This window comes from Odocoileus virginianus, unplaced genomic scaffold, assembly GCF_023699985.2.
Source record: "Odocoileus virginianus isolate 20LAN1187 ecotype Illinois unplaced genomic scaffold, Ovbor_1.2 Unplaced_Contig_30, whole genome shotgun sequence".
NCBI classification, from domain to species: domain Eukaryota; kingdom Metazoa; phylum Chordata; class Mammalia; order Artiodactyla; family Cervidae; genus Odocoileus; species Odocoileus virginianus.
The window spans coordinates 1059691-1074251 of record NW_027224347.1 but is presented as its reverse complement, the minus strand read 5'-3'; the positions used below and the strand labels follow the sequence as shown (position 1 = coordinate 1074251).

The 14561-nt window shown below is 43.1% G+C and overlaps 1 pseudogene; it reads right to left on the bottom strand.

Annotated features, from left to right (window-relative positions):
* Positions 1–7052: 7052 nt before the first annotated feature.
* On the bottom strand, positions 7053–8365 carry LOC110122570 (uncharacterized protein C4orf19 pseudogene; annotated as a pseudogene).
* Positions 8366–14561: the final 6196 nt, after the last annotated feature.

The following is a 14561-nucleotide window of genomic DNA, read 5'->3' as shown; positions in this document are numbered from 1 at the left end:
GGCGGCAGCCTCTTGGGACTCCAGCTGGACAGGAGGACTTCAGGGTCTGAGGGGGACTCTGAAGGCCAGGGAGATGACCGGCTGGGTCCAGTTTTGTAATGAGCATTTGAACCAGAGAAGAGAGAAGGCCTTTATATAGAGGCATGGGCCCAAGGTGGGCGGAGACCTCTTGATTGGTGATTGGCTTAACTCTTGAGTGATTGGATTTAGATAGTGGACCCAATGAGGTGACCAGAACAATCCGGTGATCCAATCACCCAATTTGATGGCCAGGAGGTGCCCATCCGGTTCCCTTGCCACCCCAGAGTCCTTTGCCAGGTACAGTTAACCCTGTATGTGCCTGTGTATATGAGGCTAAGTTTGGTAATTCAGTCACCTGAATGTCTGCTCTCCACCCTCGTCTGGCTCCTGAGTAGGAGTGTTTTGTAGTCTCCGCTTCATCCTCTGGGTCACATTTGCAAGGGGCTACTAAGCATATTAGACTTGTCCAGACTACTTTAATTTTGTCATCATTCTCTCTAGTGACCTGAGAACAAGCATGTGGAAAGTATGTTTGAAGTTTTCAAACTTACAGTTAATTCATTATATATATAATTGTGATAGTTTTTTCATATTTATTTCCCTCAGTTGATAATCTAGGATTGTAATTTTGTTAAATTACAGGAGAAACACATAACTTTGGCCATAAATAATAACAAGATTCACCAGTGTACCAAGCAAATGTTTGGAAAACATCCCTCCTGTTAGTATGGCAGGAGTTTCAAGACCTCACACATCCTGCATTTGATTTTCTTGAGTTCATGATGTTTCTCCAGGGACTGGAGCCGCCTCCATGGCTTTCCCATGTTTTCAAGTACAGCTCTGTCTAAACACTCTATACTGAAATATAGTCATTTTAAATTCTGTTTCTTTTGTCAGTTTGCAGAGGTGACCCTCCAAAGATATAGACTTAAAAATTATGAACCATACACCAAACAGTAAGGAGAAACAGTCTTGTCCCTTCAAAATGGTTCAGGAGAAGCATCCATTTAGAAACTCACAGATTTTATGTCTCTGCCTCTGTCAATTGTAATGATTGTCACATTGAAGGAATTCTACCTCTGTGAACACACTTGATCTTCTCCAAGTATGAGTCCCAAAGCCAGGACATTAACATTAACCCAGAATGTGGGGTAAGGTAATTTGGATCCCAGCCCACCAAATTGGAAAATCTGGGTGTGACGCCCAGAGATCTGGGATGTACAAAGCCCTTCAGATGATCACAATGTATACCAAGGTTTGAAAGCCAACTGACTCAAATCAGGGATTTCTTAGCCTCAATTGGAACTTGGAAGCTGTAATAATTTGTTCAAAGCAGGGCATCAAGAATACAAGGGAAGCAGGACATTCAAAAGAGAAAAATCCTGTCAAAGAAACACCAGGCATAAATGAAGAGGTAGTCAGAAGCTACATACAGCATGAAATTTTATTAGAGTAGCGATCCAAACCTGAAGGGGTCTAATAAACCTTTTATAGCAAGAATTTTGGCTCAAAGTGAAACAGAACAGGACCTTATGGTCTTTCCCCACTATGTCTTCTGCCTGCCTTTGTCTGTGAAAATATTAGCTAAAGGATAAGCTTAATCAGTGAAGCGAGAGAATGCAGAAATAAAGGAAAACAGTCCATCTAACAAGACTAAATAAAAATAGTTTAATCATTAAGCATCAAAATATCTACTGCTTCATTGACTACAGTAAAGCCTTTGACTGTGTGGATCATAACAAACTGTGGAAAATTCTTCAAGAGATGGGAATACCAGACCACCTTACTGCCTCCTGAGAAACCTGTATGCAGGTCAAGAAGCAACAGTTAGAACCAGACACGGAACAAGAGACTGGTTCCAAATTGGGAAAGGAGTATGTCAAGACTGTATAGTGTCACCCTACCTATTTAGTGTCTATGAAGAGTACATCCTGTGAAATGCCAAGCTGGATCAAACACAAGCTGGAATCTAGATTGCCTGGAGAAATATCAATACCCTCAGATATACTGATAACACCACCCTTAGGGCAGAAAGCAAAGAGGAATTAAAGAGCCTCTTGATGAAGGTGAAAGAGGAGAGTGAAAAAGCTGGCTTACGATTCAGCATTCAAAAAACTATGGTCATGGCATCTGGTCCTATCACTCCATGGCAAATAGATGGGGAAACAATGAAAACAGTGAGAGTTTTATTTTCTTGGGCTGCAGAATTACTGCAGATGGTGACTGCAGCCATGAAATTAAAACATGCTTGCTCCTAGGGGAAAAAAAATGGACAAACTTAGACAGCATATCAAAAAGCAGAGACATTACTTTGCCAACAAAGATCTGCCTACTCAAACTATGGTTTTTCCAGTAGTCATGTATGAATGTGAGAGTTGGACCATAAAGAAGGCTGAGTGCCGAAGAATTGATGCTTTTGAACTGTGGTGTTGGAGAAGACTCTTGAGAGTCCCTTAGACAGCAAGGAGATCCAACCAGCCAATTCTGAAGGAAATAAGTCTTGGATATTCATTGGAAGGAGTGATGCTGAAGCTGATACTCCAATTCTTTGGCCTCCTGATGCAAAGAACTGACTCATTTGAAAAGACCCTGATGCTGGGAAAGATTGAAGGTGGGAGGAGAAGGGGACAACAGAGGATGAGATGGTTGGATGGCATCACCAACTCAATGGACATGAGTTTGAGTAAGCTCCAGGAGTTGGTGATGGACAAGGAAGTCCTGCACAAGGCGTGTTGCATACCATGGGGTTGCAAAAAGTTGGATACGACTATGCTAGTGAACTAAACTGAACTGATATAAATTCCCAGGAGAAAAGCATTCTTTCCTCAAGAGAATTTTGTTCATGCTTAAGATTCATTGTTTTGAGTATTATATTCCTCTGAAAGTACATCCTCACTATTGGGAAATGAAATATTCTTGGTTGTGATCAGCAGTAACACCAAGGCCTGTGTATCTTAAAGGAGAAATGAAAGGAGAGGGAGTTCGCATGATTGAATTAGGTTCTTTGCTATGTCACCAAGTGGATGTTGACTTTCTCTACACATTGTAGGCATATTGGAGTGAAGGGTGGACCTGGAGGTGTACCAGCTAGTACAGTAATTCCTGAGGTAAAGAGTGGACCCAGGAGTAGGGTTGTGGCTCTGGACAGGTGGAGTAGATGTGGGATCAAAAGAGATGTCGAAGTGAAATAAGAGGACTTGCTGAAGAGGAGAGAGGGGTAGTAATTTAGAAACACTCAATTTTCTCTCACCACAGGTGATTATGTGTGTAAATCTGCATGTGGCAGTGCTGGTGGTAGGAACGTGAGGGTTTCTTTCCTGGTAGATTCCTTGGGCTTTATGATTTGTCTTTCTGCTGCTGGTGGGTACTCAGGTCAGGCCTGGTGACTGGAGGGGATAATCTGTTGAGTCTATCATTTCATGTGATGGGAACACCAAATTGAAGTAGGTTTTTAGGTAGTGTTGGATGTTCTTCTGAAGATAGAAATGTGTTATCCAGCTGATATTATTTTTGCCAGAATATACATTTTGAGGAAAACATAATATGTTTCTGAGTTCCTCTCTGTTTGGACACAGGCAAGGCAAATATGGCAGAGGATTAAAATGCTGCAGGTGCTTAGATGGAGAGATTATAGTAATGAATTACAAAATATAAAGTACATATAAAATGGACAGCTAATAAGGACTTACTCTAGCACAAGCAACTTACAATAAACTGTGGAAAATTCTGAAAGAGATGGGAATACCAGACCACCTGACCTGCCTCTTGAGAAACTTGTATGCAGGTCAGGAAGCAACAGTTAGAACTGGACATGGAACAACAGACTGGTTCCAAATAGGAAAAGGAGTACGTCAAGGCTGTATATTGTCACCCTGCTTATTTAACTTATATGCAGAGTACATCATGAGAAACGCTGGGCTGGATGAAGCACAAGCTGGAATCAAGATTGCCAGGAGAAATATCAATAACCTCAGATATGCAGATGACACCACCCTTATGGCAGAAAGTGAAGAGGAACTAAAAAGCCTCTTGATGAAAGTGAAAGAGGAGAGTGAAAAAGTTGGCTTAAAGCTTAACATTCAGAAAACTAAGATCATGGCATCTGGTCCCATCACCTCATGGGAAATAGATGGGGAGACAGTGGAAATAGTGTCAGACTATTTTTTTGGACTCCAAAATCACTTCAGATGGTGATTTCAGCCATGAAATTAAAAGACGCTTACTCCTTGGAAGGAAAGTGATGACCAACCTAGATAGCATATTAAAAAGCAGAGACATTATTTTGCCAACAAAGGTCCATCTGGTCAAGGCTATGGTTTTTCCAGTGGTCATGTATGGATGTGAAAGTTGGACTGTAAAGAAAGCTGAGTGCCGAAAAATTGATGCTTTTGAACTATGGTGTTGGAGAAGACTCTTGAGAGTCCCTTGGACTGCAAGGAGATCCAACCAGTCCATCCTAAAGGAGATCAGTCTTGGGTGTTCATTGGAAGGACTGATGCTGAAGCTGAAACTCCAATACTTTGGCCACCTCATGTCGAAGAGTTGACTCATTGGAAAAGACCCTGATGCTGGGAGGGATTGGGGGCAGGAGGAGAAGGGGATGACAGAGGATGAGATGGCTGGATGGCATCACTGACTCGATGGGCATGAGTTTGAGTAAACTCTGGGAGTTGGTGATGGACAGGGAGGCCTGGTGTGCTGTGATTCATGGGGTCACAAAGAGTCGGACACGACTGAGCGACTGAACTGAACTGAACTGAATGACCTAAATGGGAAAAGAATCCTAAAAAAGTGAATATATATATGTGTGTGTGTTTGTGTATAACTGATTTAGTTTGTAGTACAGTAGAAGCTAATACAACATTGTAAATCAACTGCAGTGCAAAAAAAAATTAAAAACAGAATTCATTTATTTAAAAAATATAAAATGTACTTGAATAAATTAAAACGAATGTTACTGAATTAAAAAGGTTTTGGAACATCTTTTAAGAGTCCCCTCTGTTGTTTAGTCGCTGAGTTGTTTATGACTCTTTTGCAGCCCTGTGTACTGTAGCAATGGCACCCCACTCCAGTACTCTTGCCTGGAGAATCCCTTGGACGGAGGAGCCTGGTAGGCTACAGTCCATGGGGTCTCGAAGAGTCGGACAGGACTGAATGACTTCACTTTCACTTTTCACTTTCATGCACTGGAGAAGGAAATGGCAGCCCACACCAGTATTCTTGCCTGGAAAATCCCAAGGACGGGAGCCTGGTGGGCTGCCGTCCATGTGGTCACACAGAGTTGAACATGACTGATGTGACTTAGCAGCAGCAGCGGTACTGTAGTTGGCCCAGTTCCTCTCTCCATGGGATTTCCCCAGCAAGAATACTGGAGTGGGTCGCCATTCCTTCTCCAGGGTATCTTCCCAATCCAGGTGTCAAACCCACATCTCTTGCATTGGCAGGTGGATCTTTTACCACCGAGCCACCAGGGAAGCCCTACAGGTTATAAAAATATAAAAAAGATTGGAAAGTTAGAACTTTAATGGTGGTGATTTATTGTTTATAGTTTGATCTAGTGGTATACTTCTCAATGGAACTGTAGAAGTTGATGTCTATTGTAGAGTTAGAAAAAAGCAATTGAGGGACTTCCCTGGTTGTCCAGTGGTTGGGACTTCACCTTTCAATGTAGGGGGTGCAGGTTTCAGCCCTGCTTAAGGAGCTAAGATCCCATATCCCTCAAAGCCAAAAAGCCAAAAAAACAAAACAAAACAAAACAGAAGCAGTATTGCAACAAATTCAGTAGTCTTAAAATGTTCCACATTAAAAAAATCTTAAAAAAATATACTTGAGGAAGACATCAAACCCTGAACATTGTGGGCGTTGAGAGGGAAATGTTTTGGTTGCTGGAGTTGCTTAGTGTGAGGATAGTACATGAGTAAAAGGTTGCTTGGGAGGCTGCCTGGGCCAACCTTTCATCCGGAACCCTGGGGCACGTAGGGCTTCCTTGCCTGGAAAGTCAGAGGCAGGTTAGAGGAGGCAATCAGAACTCAGAGATCATTTAAATGGAGCTGTGGATGTTACCAATAGAATTTAGTCAGGACTGAGAACTGCTGGTGGCATTCCGAAGGCATTTTCAGGTTTTACTTGTGGTGTGTGGGGTCCCAGGATGCTGAGTTCTGATCGCCATCATTGGACATTCCTTTTACCAGTATCTTAGGATGCTTTTCATTGTGGAAAGGTCTTTCCAGCTTTAGATCCACAAAAACCAGCCAGAGTTTGGACCAGAAGACTGCTAAATTATCTGTGGTCCTCCAGGTGTGCTCTTAAAAGATGTTGAGGCGTGGGGAGGATGGGGCTAGATCAGGTGTTAGTTAAATACTGTGGGAGGATAGTTCCCAAGTGGCATGAACACCACTGCTGTTGGTAGTTTTGATAAAGGGAGGGGAAGTTATTTTTTTTTTTTCATTATTGTTTAATCACAATCAGACATTACATGGCACAAAACACTCCGTCTATCTCTTTGCTGTTCCAAATCTCACGAACTTAAAAACCTGAATTTGACACAAGCAGTTTAAAGAATTCTTCTGACCAAACTCCCCAATCCCAAAGGAGATGAAAAAGTAATAATGTAAAAAAGTTAAGGTCAAGGTGGCCTGATATCACAGCTAATGACTAACCATTTGTCTACAGGCGGTTCCTGCTCCACCCTGAAAGCTGCCAAGCTCCACTCTGTCCAACAAGTGGTTAGTGATCGGTTCCCTGTAAGCCATGCTCTGGGGGGTACATTAGGCACTTTAAGTGGGGGTAGTTACCTTTCCCTGACTGGGTATAATGTTTGGCTCTCAAAAAGCAAGGTAAGGAATTTTACACTCAGACAGAATGTCTTGTGACTCTCTGCCCCTGGGATTAAGCGCTGGGATTCCAGGGCGTTCTCAAGAATACCTGCACCATACGTTCTGCAGGAGCTGTGCGGGCTGGCCAGCAGGGCGTTTAAGGTCTGCCTGTTCTGTGGACACCAGCACAGTGGTCCACTCTGACTTAGTCTCTTATCTTGAGTTTTAGCCCATCTAGATGGTGGTACGCTCCATAGTGAACAAGCAGCGTGGCACTGATGCTCACACCCATCACAACTGGCGCTGGGTGTCAACACCCTGGAAGGCTGCAGCCATATATGCTGCATTTATCAGCTCTGGGTTTTAGGAGCAAACCCAGCCCCGTGTGACCCGATCGTCACTAGCTTATTTGCCTGGAGAATCCCCTCCCCTACTCGGCTTCATCCACCTCTTCCCCAGCAGTAGCTGCTTCTAAGGCCGCCAGGGCTTCGGCCACCTCCGCGTCCTCATCCGCCGTCTCCCAGCTCCCGTCTCCGGCGGAGCCAGGGGCCTCCTCCCACCCGTTTCTCGAATCGACCACAGGCACGTCCTGAGCAGGATCGTCTTTGTCAAAGTAGACACTTGGGAGTTCAGTTGTCACGGCCTCGTTTAATGAATCTCAGCTTCTCTTTAAGGAGAAGGGCATAGTCACACCACACTCCCCTGCTGGGGCGTGACCACCCTCCTGGGGCTCCTTCTCAGAGTGGATCTTTAAAAGACGGCCCTTCTCTTGGTGATCAACGTGATCAGCGTTGTCTTCAGCTGAGCCCCAAAGCTGAGGGTAGTCCGGGGTGGGTGTCTGGAGGACATGGGCTGGGACTTCCCAAGCAGCAAACCCGGCCATGGATGGCGCGCCGGAGCCCCCATTCCCGATGACCTGCTTCTCTCCCGAGGCCAGCTGCATGCAGTCAGCTCCCTGGCACTCCCTCCTTCAAGGAAGGGCTGGGTTGGGTGACCTTTGTTTGCAGCACTGGCCCAGGAGTCCCTGTCCCCCTGAGGGGGCCCCGGCTCACCGGTGAGCGGCAGGACAGCAGCGGGGCCGAGGCCATTGATGGCCCCGCCAGTCTTCTCGGCACACGGTCCCCCCACCGCATCCCCCGAGAGGAGTGGTCCTCGGGGCGGCCCGCAGGGCTCCTGCGGAGCGGCTGTTCCGCTCCCGCTTGCAGTTCTCTTGGAGCCCTCGTTCGGAGGGTCACCCTTGTGCACCAGGATTTCGCTGCCCTGTCTGTCTTTCAATTTAAGAGTGTCCTCTTCATCTAACTTGCAGCTGTTTACTTCGTTAACGTAACCAGGGGAGGGCACGTGAACCGGATCGAAGAGATAGCTTTGTATCATTTTACAGCACCTGCACCCCATCTGGATTATTTTTTGTTATCATCTGTTGTGGAGATTGTCCATTAGGTTTCTCTAGACATTTAACTTCTCTTCCTGCAACTGGGGCGGCGGCGGCGGCGGCGGCGGCGGGGTCCCGGCGCCCATGGCTTCGCCGGCCTCGGGCGGCCGCGCTGGGAAACACCTTCAGCTCAGGGCCGCCGGGACCCGCCGGAAGTTATGTTTGTAGGTTGCAATGGTAACTAACAATATCCTTCTGTCTAATTATGAGGAATGGGAAATAAAGATTTAGATGTGCTACTGAAATTAAAGTGGTTTCTTGAGTAGACAAACAGTACCAGTTAAGACACAGAGGCAAATAGAATATTCAGAGATTGCTGAGATGAAATGGCAGCATTTGGGTGCAAACTGCAGAAAGACATGAATGTACATGTAACTTGAAAGGTTAGGTGTGTCAATGATGGCTTTGGGACTGGGACAGGGCATATGGACATTGCTGCAGGTGTATCTGACCAAGTTTTATTTCTTGACCTGGGTGATGTTTGCCTTATAATTGAGGGAGTAGCATTGACATATATACACACTGTGCTGTGCTTAGTCATTCAGTCATGTTCAACTCTTTGTGACCCCATGGACTGTAGCCCGCCAGGCTCCTCTGTCCATGGAGATTCTCCAGGCAAGAATACTGAAGTGGGTTGCCATGCCCTCCTCCAGGGGATCTTCCCAACCCAGGGATCAAACCCAGGTCTCCCACATTGCAGGTGGATTCTTTACCATTTGAGCCACCAGGGAAGTCCTATAATATACACTATCATGTGTAAAATAGCTAGTGGGAAGCTGCTGTATTGCACAGGGAACTCATGGGTGCTCTGGGATGACCCAGAGGGTACTGTCGGGGGTGGAAGGGAGGCTCAAGAGGGAGGAGATACATGTATACACACAGCTGATTCATGCTGTAGTACAGTAGAGACTAACACAACATTGTAAAGTGATTATCATCCAGTTAAAAAGTTGAAAAAAAAAAAAGAGAATAGAATTTGTTAAGCCATTCATTTGTTTTGTTTTCTATATTTGTGTGTGTTTACAATAACAGTTTAAAAAATGCAAAAATGACAGAAATACTTTATAGTCCAAGAGACAACAGCCTAACAATAGTGTGTCAGTAGCTTCATTTGTAAGTATTTATTTCAAATCCTTCACTTCCCAAGTTCAATCTACCTTGATGCTATTTTTTGATTATATATTTACCTTCTGACTGTTGTTCCCACTTTACTTCACTCTAAATCCTCTAAGCAGAGGATAATGCTTCCACCTCATTCCATTGGCCAAAGCAAGTCATGAAGACATCACAGGTGTAAGTAACAGAGTGGGTGGCTCAGACAGTAAAGAATCTGCCTACAGTGTGGGAGACCCAGGTTTGATCCCTGGGTTGGGAAGATCCCCTGGAGAAGGGACTGGCAACCCACTCCAGTATTCTTGCCTGGAGAATTCCATGAACAGAGGAGCCTGGTGGGCTATAGTCCATGGGGTCGCAAAGAGTCAGACATGACAGAGCGACTTTCACTGACTTTGACTCACTCACTCCACGATAGAAGAATTGGCTTGTGAGGACAGCAGAGGGAAGAACTATTGGCATCCATTTGTGCAGATCGTCAGCCACACCTGACACACTATCAGATTGACAAATGTTCTAAGACTTGACATGATAGTCTACAGGCAAGTTTGTGAGGACAGTTACTTTCATGTGGCTGTTCAATGGCTTTCATGAAAGGTAGTATAATGTGTTCAGTGGGACTCTTTCCATATAGGACAAAACTGCAAATGCACTTATCCCTTGACCTAGGTAACCCTACCTGCAAAACTAGATCATAAGATCTTTTAGTAGAATTATCCAACTTGAGAAGACAGAAAAAATACAGAAAAATAAAAAGGCTTTCAAAGGGTGGTAAAACAATGTCAAAAGGTCTAACATATGTGTTGTTTGATTTCCAACTGAAATGAGAGGAGAGAAAAAGGTTTTGTAAGAAATAATTCCTGAGTATATCCAAATGAGGTAAAGCTAATCCATTTCCATATTCAAAAATCTCAGTGAATTTCAAGGACAATAAAAACTGAAAGCTCTGTGTAGGCCCATGTAGAGGAAGCTTAATATGAAAAAGTGAAGAATCTTGACTGTAAAGTAGATAATTAGGCAAATGAAATAGAGACGTGTCTAAGGCAATCAAGACTCCCATGTCTCCTACTAACTGCTAGGTTAGTACGTATATGGACTCTTAGATACAGAGATAAACATCAGTATTTGTGACTCTGGGCTTTGAAACTCATGTGAATTTCATTAATCCTTTCCATGAAGAATTAAATTTTAAAAACTGTGAGCCCATTTTAATTATGGGTATTTATATTCCTGTTGTACTACAGTAGTCAGTAGGAAGCCTGGTTCACATGGTGTATGATTTTTGTATCATATCATCTAGAGATAAGCAAGAGAGAAAGGGAACCAGAGGAAGTGGGGAAAAATTGAACCAGCACATTTGGAAAGAGGGCAAGGCTGGTGGAGACAGTTCTTTCCCTGGAGCCCTCATGCAAGTGCTTCCCTCAAGAGTCCAAATTCCAGCATGCAGCCAGGTAAATTTCATCTCCAATTGAATGTCTGTTCCTGAAGACTCAGTCTAAGAGCATTGAGTGAATTAGATAGCAGCAGATAGAAGTGGTTTAAGAACCAAGGTAAAGGCTGAGTGAAAAAGCTGGCTTAAAACTCAACTTTCAGAAAACTAAGATCATCGCCTCCAGTCCTGTATAGTCAAAGCTGTGGTTTTTCCAGTAGTCATGTATGGATGTGGGAGTTGGACCATAAGGAAGGCTGAGCACTGAAGAATTGATGCTTTTGAACTGCAGTGTTGGAGAATGACTTTTGAGAGTCCCTTGTACTGCAAGGAGATCAAACCAGTCCATCCTAAAGGAAATCAGTCCTGAATGTTCATTGAAAGGACTGATGTTGAAGCTGAAACTCCAATATTTTGACCACCTGTTGCAAAGAGCCACCTCATTAGAAAAGACCCTGATGCTGGGAAAGATTGAAGGCAGGAGGAGAAGGGTACAACAGAGGATAAGATGACTGGATGGCATCACCCACTCAATGGACATGAGTTTGAGCAAGCTCCAGGAGATGGTGAAGGACAGGGAAGTGTGCTGCAGTCCATGGGGTCTCAAAGAGTCAGACATGACTGAGTGACTGAGCAACAACCAAAGGCCTGGGCAGGTACGTTCCAGATAAGCAAGAGAAGGCAGGACTCTTGGAAGCTGTTAGTATGTGTGGAATGATAGTGAGGCACAGATCTGGTTATTTATTTATTTTTGGCTGCACTAGATCTTTGTTGTTGCACATGTTGCTTTTTCTGGTTGTGGCCAGTGGGGGTTACTCTCCAGTTGTGGTAAGCACTTTCTGATTGTGGTTGTTTCTCTTGTTGTGGAGCAAAGGCTCTTGGCACATGAGCTTCAGGAGTTACAGCAGGCAGGCTCAGTAGGTGCAACTCCTGGATTCTAGAGTTCAGGCTCAGTAGTTGTGGCTCAGGATATAAGTTGCTCCCCGGCATGTGGGATCTTCCCAGACCAGGGATTGAACCTGTGTCCCTGCCTTGGCAGGTGGATTCTTAACCACTGGACCACCAAGGAAGTCCAAATCTAGTTATTTATAGCTGAAGTGGAGGGTAAGATCTGGGAAGGGAGGTGGGAGTATATTGTCTGTCTGATGTTCCTGAAGTTTTGTAAATAAAGAGACACCTTCCAAAAAATGAGAGGTACACTAATAATTCTACCAGGCTGGAGATACTTACTTAGACTGCAGATATGTCATTGTAAATATGAAGAGTCCTGAGAATGACTGGGGTCTTTGCTGGGGTTCCCAGAGCAGGGGATGGAAAGAGGAGACTTTTAGGTTTTCTTAAGCAGATGTCAGAGGAGGCATTTGAAGCAGATTTCTAGGAGGAATCTAGGATGAACATGTATTAGACCAAAGTTGCTCTGTCAGAAGAACAACCTGCCAAATAACCCTGGGTTCCACGGCTTTGGTCTTTCCCTGAAATTAAAAACAGACACTTCCTTTTTTTCCCTTTTATCCAAACACATGACCACCATTAGCACAATCATCTGTTGTGTTTCAAGCCCCTGTCTGTGTAGAAATGTGACTTTTTAGCTTCTTCCTCCTCACTGAGCAGCCTTATGCTCTAGAGAGTTTTGTGTGTCAAGGCCAGTGACTGGGCTCCCTTGACCAGTAAGTCTAAGGGTAGAACAATTTCTTTCATTGCTGGGAGGATGGAAATAGGAGCTGATTTTTCTCAACTCAAAGTAAAAGCAGAGGAAGCAAGATAGGTAACCTGGGATGGAAGATACAGTGTTCATTAGCCTAAGATAAAACAGTACTGAGATAGATATCCTGAGATAGACTTTTCCTCAGAGAGAATCAACATTTGTCTCCAGTTTTCTAAAATCACCAACTTAAAATTTGCTTCTCTGTCAACCTGAAGTCTCTAGGATTCTGGAAGTTTCCCAAAATTTCCTACATCCCTAGATTGTAACGTGGTGCTTAAAAGTAGTTAATGTTCCAAATATACTTCTGACTGTCTGCGTTGGTCAATGAAGGAAAGTATACTAGCCAATACAGAGTGAACTTTCTACTTCTAGAATAACCTTCTAAATATAATGGTTTTGCATGCCAGCGGTAATGCTTTTCTTTTCCAATTTCAGTCATTTCTAAACTTTGTTCCCTAAGATGTGAGCAGGAGTGCCTCACTCCAAACACACAGGCCTCATCGATGACACCAGAAATAAACTCTTATATATATGGTCATCTACAGTCAATGGGGAAAAGATAGACTCCATGATAAATGGTATTAGGAAAACTGGATAATTAGGAGGAAAAAAATGAAACTGTACTCTTATCTCACATTACTAAAAAAAAAAAAAAAAAATCCCCTCAAAATGGATTAAAGATCAAACTCAAACCATAAGACTCCTAAAAGAAAACAGAGAAACAACTCCTTGAGCTGGTCACGGCAATGAGTTTTAATGTATGGCACTAAAATCACAAATAACAAAAGCAAAAATCAAAAGTGAGACTATATCAACCCAAATGCTCTGCACAGCAGAAGAAACACCTAACAAAATGAATAAATATCAAAGTATGGAATGAGAGAAAATTTTTTGCAGAACATATCTTGTAAGAGGTTATTATCCAAAATATGCAGGGAACTCGTCCAACTGAATAGCAAAAAAATCCAAACCACCTGATTTAAAAATGGGTTCATGGGCTGAATAGACATTTTTCCAAAGAAGATATACAAATATCCAAAGGTCCATGTAAAGGTTCTCAACATTACTAATCTTCAATGAATCTAAATAAAAAGGACATTCATTAGTCAATTCACACTTGCTTAAATGGCTATTTAATTAAAAAGAAAGGTCAAACCTTGGTGAGGATGAGGGTAAAAGTGAAACATTGTGCACTATTGTTGGAAACGTAAGTTAGTTCAGTCACTGTGGAAAATAGTATGTGGAAAATAGTATGGATGGTCCTTGAAAAATTAAAAATAAAACTACTAGATGATCTAGCAGACCCACTTCTGGATGTCTAGCCAAAATAATTGAAATCAGGATCTTAAAGAGATATCTGTACTGTCATGTTCATTGCAGCATTATCCACAATAGCCATATATGGAAATAGCATAGGTGTTCATGTATCATGAATGCATAAGGGGGATGTGGTATACACAGACACACACACACACACACACACACACACACACACACACACGCACACGCAGGAATATTATTCATTCATGAGAAAGAAGAAAATTTCTCCATTTGTAAAAACATGAATGGATCTCAAGGACACCATGCTTAGTGGAATAAGCCAGTCATAGGAGGACTAATACTGCATGATTTTGCTTATATGAGGTGTCTAAATAGTCAAACTGATAGAAACATAAAGTAGAATGTTGGTTGTCAGGCACTGGGAAGAGGGGAATGGGGAATTGCTGTTCAATGGGCTATAGTTCCAGCCATATAGAATGAAAAAGTTCTAAGAGATCTCCTGAACAACATTGTGCTTAGAGTTAATGACACTGTACTGTGTATTTAAAATTCAGCTAAGAAGTAGATCTCATTTTTTTTTTTGCCGCAGTGAAGAAAAACCCATCTGTATATTGTCTATAAGAAACCTATCTTAACTGTAAAGAATCAGATGAGTTAAAAATAATATGATAGAGTAAGATATACCTTGCAAACACTAAACAAAAGAAAGCTGAGGCAGCTTTGTTTACTTGAAATAAAGTGCACTTCAGAACAATGAAGATTATC